Raw genomic sequence first — 6,285 nt, forward strand, 5'->3', positions numbered from 1 at the left:
CCCCTGTCCCCATCCACTCCATTCGCTCCGCCGAAGCCCCCCTCCCTGCCATGCCGATACGTCGGTGTCGTGGTTCGTCGAGGGGACGCACGGCAATCCTCTCGCTCCCACAGTACGCTCTCGTAGACTGTCGTCCTCTAGCCGTGTCGCCACCGCTGGCTACGTTCTTGTGGAGGCGCACGGCGGTCAGCGTCGCCACCGCTGGCGACGTTCGTGTGGAGATGCATGGCGGTCAGCTTCTCCCATGGTACACGCATTCTAGACTGAGGCCCCGTTCATGTCAGTGTAGCGCTGAACGTTAGCTGATAGACGCTGTTAATCTCACTATTTGCCGAAGTAGTTTACAGTCAATATGCTCTGCTTAAGAAGCTTCCTTGCCCTGTTCTGCACTCAATCTGCTTAGCTGAGATGGCATGCCAAGGTCGATTAGTTGCTAAAATATCCTGCCATATATTTATTGTGACGTAGATTGCCATGGTCTAGTAGCCAATCTGTTAGGTGAAATAGCTCTACACCGTTTTATACTCGATCTTTGTTGCTGCGATGGCCTTCGATAGTTTGATGGTTGTGTGCTCGGCCTCATTGACTACTGAAACAGCCTTCCATAATTTAGCACTCAAATTTGTTTGCTGAATTAGCTTTACATATATTTTGTTACTTTGATCTGCTCGTCCAAATATCTTGCCATAGCTTTAGACATCGACCTAGGTGTTTTTTTGTGGACTTCATAAAAAAGCATATATGTTTTTCCTGTAATATCTAGTAGAAGAACTAATTTGTAAGTCTAACAGATGGACAGGACTTGGATAACTTCTGCTCGAAGATTCTCCGCTGCATATGTCAAGGGGGTTGAAAACTTCATGAACTTTATCAGAGCTGAGTACGGTGGTCCGAAATCAGATGTGCTCTGCCCGTGTAGCACATGTATGAATTCAGTTACAAGACCCCAGTCATTTGTGCAAAATCATCTACACTTGTATGGGATGTCGGTCACATATACTAGGTGGGTTCATCATGGTGAAACTGTGAACGTCAATGTTATTGACTACGTGGAAGCAGCAGATCACCATCTTGATCTGCCTGATGCTCAGGTGGAAGAGGAGGAGGAGGTGGTGGTGGTGGAGCCAGTGAGTTTGACCAACATTAATTGAAACAATGCTACGAAATTCTCGTGCATTCCGTGAACTTTCACCTGCAGAAGAAAAATGGTGGGCCCGCATGTTGGAACAATGCAACGTGGATGTCACCCCAGGAGATAAGCTGTCAGTATTCTCAGCTATGGTCACCTTTCTTCGGGTGAAGACATCTGAGCGGATGACCAACAAATCATTCGATGCGATGTTGGATGCTTTCTGCAAATCTTTCCCAGATGCGTCTGAGCTGTCACACACCTACAGTAAAATGAAGAATTTCCTTCGTGCAGTTGGAATTGGATATGATATGATCCATGTTTGTAAGAATAATTGTGTTCTGTTCCGGAAGGATTATGCCAACTTAAGTGAATGCCCGAAATGTAAATCATCAAGATGGAAAGATGGCGATGCTGTGAAGAGGATTCCTCATAATGTTCTGAGACATTTTCCAATTATACCAAGATTGCAGAGGTTGTTTCATGATGCTGAAACAAGAGAGGATGTACTGTGGCATTCTAGGAACCAGGAGTACAAAGATCAGAATGTAATGAGCCATCCATCTCATGGTAGTGAGTGGAAAAGCTTCAATCATAAACACAAAAAGTTTGCTGCTGACCCAAGAAACATTAGACTTGGCTTAGCTTCAGATGGATTTAACCCATTTGGCCACCAGAGCACCACATATAGCATGTGGCTAGTGCTTGTTATCCCTTACAACATGCCTCCAAATGTCTGCACCAAAGAATCAAACTACATAATGGCCTTGCTCATCCCAGGTCCAAAAAGTCCTGGAAAGGATTTTGATTTGTTCATGGAGCCTCTTGTGGAGGAACTTCAACAGCTATGCAGGGGTGTTCTCACTCGAAACCTATATAGCATCCCACCAGCTGATTTCTTTCTGCGTGCTGTTATAATTTGGTGCATCCATGATTATCCGACTTTGGGCACTATGTCAGGGCGAACGACACATGGTTAAAATGCATGTGTTTGCTATGACAGGAATCCGCTGTCATACGCAATACTTAGCAAGATCTGTTACATTGGACACCGCCGTTTCCTTGCCAAGGACAAGCCGCATCCTAGAAAATACCAACGACATGTGTTCAATGCAAAGCATGAAAACCGTGATGCGCCAAAGAGGCTCACCGCCGATGCATTGCAAGTGGAATTAGAGAAGGTCAGGCATATTACACCAGGAAACCATCCTGGTAATGGTAGCGGGAAAAGGTCGTGGCAGGGCAGAAGAGAGATTATTGTTTACCCGCAGGTCCACTTTGTGGAACTTGGAGTATTGGAAAGATTTGGATCTGCGGCATAATCTTGATGTGATGCACATCGAGAAAAATATATGTGATAGCATTGTCGGCACACTTCTTAATATTGAAGGCAAGACGAAAGATACCTTAAAATCTAGGACTGATTTGACACACCTCGGTATCAGACAAGATTTGCAGGTGCAAGATGAAGGTAAACCACGGGATATGGCACCAGCTGTGTACATCTTGGACAAGGTAAAAAGAAAAGAATTCTACGAGGTCCTGTCACGTGTGAGATTCCCACATGGATTTGCTTCCAACCCTGAAAGGAGAGTCAGTGCAGATGGAAACAAGGTACAAGGGTTGAAAACTCATGACTGCCACGTCCTACTTCAAAGGGTTTTACCTGTTATCCTTAAAGGATTGGGCCACCCTGACTTATACACAGCAGTTGCAGAGTTGGGACAATTCTTCAGGGAACTCTGTAGTAGAAATATCAGGATAGATGCTTTGGAGCGTCTTAGAGACTAGATACCAACTATCCTATGTGACCTTGAGAAGATATATCCTCCAGCCTTCTTTGATGTGATGGTGCATTTGGTTGTTCATCTACCTAATGAGGCACTACTTAGAGGTCTAGTACAGTATGGCTGGATGTACCCTATTGAAAGGTGGCTAGGCACTTTCAAGGGCTATGTTAGGAATAGAGCTAGACCCGAGGGTTCCATTGCAGAGGCCTACATTGCTACAGAAGCGTTGACATTCTGCTCAAAATACATTGAAACAGCTGATCAGCTTAGCAAAGAGGTGGGTGAAGATAATCCCGGGCTCAATGTTTTCGATTATTCTGTTCGAGATACAGGGAAGAGTCGACAAGAGGACAAACCTAAAGATTTGGACAAAATGGTTTGGTATGTGTTGAATAACTGTCCTGAGATACTACCTTATATCAAGTAAGTGCAGTACTGCAGCTTATACATCGTAATCTACTAAACTTGCAGCACATTCTTATATATTTAGATGTTTGACGCGATCACTATGTTGTGCAGCACCTAGAAAAAGGAGTTACTACTGCAAAATCCAAGAAACATTGACAAACTGGTTATGGCAGGATTTGCGAAATGGTTCAAGAGCCATCTAAGCTTTTGAATTGCACTTTCAGTTTTTTTAATATATTGAGTACATAAGATGATCAGCTTGTCTATTTTCTAACCATAGGTTAAGAAGATGCGGGAGGATGGGCAGGCAGTTGATGATGCCCTTTACTCACTAGCAATTGGTCCTGATACTCGGGTAAGACATTATGAATCTTGTGTTGTTGGAGATGTGTGCTACAACACCCTTGCACGAGACGAAGGCAGGAAGACACAAAATAGTGCCATCATGAGCACGGATACGTATGACAAAGAGACAACTGAAATGTATGCTAACATAACAGACATTGTTCAGTTGCAGTATATCTCCAGTTTCGAGGATTATCGGTGTGTGGTTTTGTTGTGATGTCGTTGGTATAACCTGTTTTCCAGGATCGCAAAACCCAGAGCTGATGATTATTTCAAATCCATCAATGTCAAGGCGGCGTACCAGACCAACGAGCCTTTTATTTTGGCAAATCAAGCAACACAGATATTTTTCTTGGAAGACACATTTGCACGTAGCGATGACTGGAGAGTATTGCAAAGGTTTGAGCAGAGGAATTCGTTTAATGAAGTTGCACAACAAGATGATGCTTACACTGCTCCTAATGTACAAGATAACACAGATGTTCCTAATATCTTTGAGAACCATCACGTCAATGACGCCGGCGAAAAGATTGCACGTCGTGCTATGGACATACAAGAGTTGATCAAGAAGAAGCCAACGTTCGAGGACGTTGAGGACGAAGAAGAAGATGACACCATGGGGAATTACGATTCAAACTGATACACATGGCGAAGATGTTGACGCTGCTGCTGCTGCGGATGATGATTACATTGCTTTTGTCATATTTGCCTGTCAGAAGACGTTTTTTTATCTACTATATGTGAAATGGTGGTTGCTATGACAACTGAAACCTTATGAACATGTTGTTTAGTATTTTTCTGTGAGAACATCACTTGTTATGTATGATGATTTGTGTTTGGTGATTGTATGACGACTAAAACCTTATGACATTGTTGTTTAGTTGTACTCATATTTGGCTATGAAACTTGAATTTGATGACATAGTTTGTTGTTGGACTGCAATTTGCTCGACGTCTTCGAATGAGAACAAAGCTGACACGACAGGGCCTCTGCTATTTATTTATTTATGAGAAAAAGGGGATAACCCCTGATTTCCATTAATAGAAATCATTAGATGTTCAAAACACTACGCCTAGCCTGCTACACAGGTTTCATTCGTTACTAGTTTCCGCAAAGTGCTCATGTCATAGCCACTAAATACATCATGAGTGCTACATACACTGCAGAGAAAGAGACAATCATCCTACAGAGCACATCGATTTTGCCCATTATCTTCACAAGCTCTTTCATCTCTTCATTGCTTTCAAGGTCGTTCAGCAGCTGTTGCTTGGCCATGATCAGAGGAACTGCATCTTTAACCTTCTGCTCTGCATCTTCCTCTTTTGTCGTTCCCTCAGTTACTTGTCCAACACCCCAACCTGCTGGTATTGGGATTCCTCGGCTAACCAGATAATCAGCATAGTTGCATTCCCCCAAATCAGCAACTTCCCAGAAATACAAATCACACGAATCTTCCGTTTTCTGCATGAATCAAACTGGAAGATCATCAACCAAACTATTAAAAAATCAACAACTGAAAGCAGCAGAACAACACTTAAACATATTATTAACCCATGATTCGGGCATTTGTAGAAGACTCGACCAGGGTTGAGGATTGTGGTTGAGACGCGACGGATGACTCTACGTGATTTGCAGCAGTGGCACCATACCAACGGCAGCGGGTTGCGATGAGCAATCGGCTGCGGTGCGCGTGCCGGCGGGGGTGTGATGAGATCCACAGGTGATGGTACGGGTGGCGACTTGGTGCATATCTAGTTGTTGCCTGCTGAAGAGAAGGTGGACGAGCAGCTAGCGGACATGGTTGTTGCGGCCAGAGCTTCTGATGCTAGGCAGAGTAAGTAGAGAAGAGGAGAAGCGAACGTCGGATATGTCAGTTTCATTACTTATGGAGTAGCATAGCACCATATATAGTCATAGTCTAGGTTTGGATTTGAACCAGCTATAGGAGCACGTCTCTCTTTTTTCTAAAACTCGGCAACTTCTCTTTACTAGTACACTAGCTTGTTCTGTACTCCTTCCCAAGTCTTTGATTTTCTTTTCCTTTTTTTTGCGAGGAAGGAAGGAGGACAAAATTGAGAGTTCCTGGTACTTGAACCCAAGACCTCTCAGTTGAAAACCCAGGGTGCTAGTCACTTATGTGGCGAACGTTCCCTGGGAGGAGGATGGCAAACGAACGCATTTTCCTCGCAATTTTAGTTGCGACACAAGATCGAACAGTCGCAGTTTCGGGAAAGTTATCAGGCCAACGAGCCTAGTTTTTCTTTTCTTCCTATATATAAAAAAGTATGCTACTTGGTGTCGACTTAGTCAACAAACGATTGTGCCAACCTTGACTGTTGGATTGACATTCAACGTTTGTCGTGTTTCTTCAGTCTCTTCTCCCTCGAGCCGCCAAAGCCAAACCAGCGCCGGCGGGACCGCCTGCTCCCGCCTCCCACGGCTGGCTGTGCTGCCGCGCATGCATCATGGCCACATCGGACCCTAAAACTATATGCATCTTCCCCGGCTCCTGTTCATTCCCGTCCGAGGCCTCACCATCGTCCTCCGCCTTCGTTTGCTCGCCGCGGCGCCGCCCTCCGGTGTTGTCAACATGGTCAACAACCGAGAGGAATA

Source organism: Triticum dicoccoides, chromosome 2B (assembly GCF_002162155.2).
Source record: "Triticum dicoccoides isolate Atlit2015 ecotype Zavitan chromosome 2B, WEW_v2.0, whole genome shotgun sequence".
NCBI lineage: Eukaryota > Viridiplantae > Streptophyta > Magnoliopsida > Poales > Poaceae > Triticum > Triticum dicoccoides.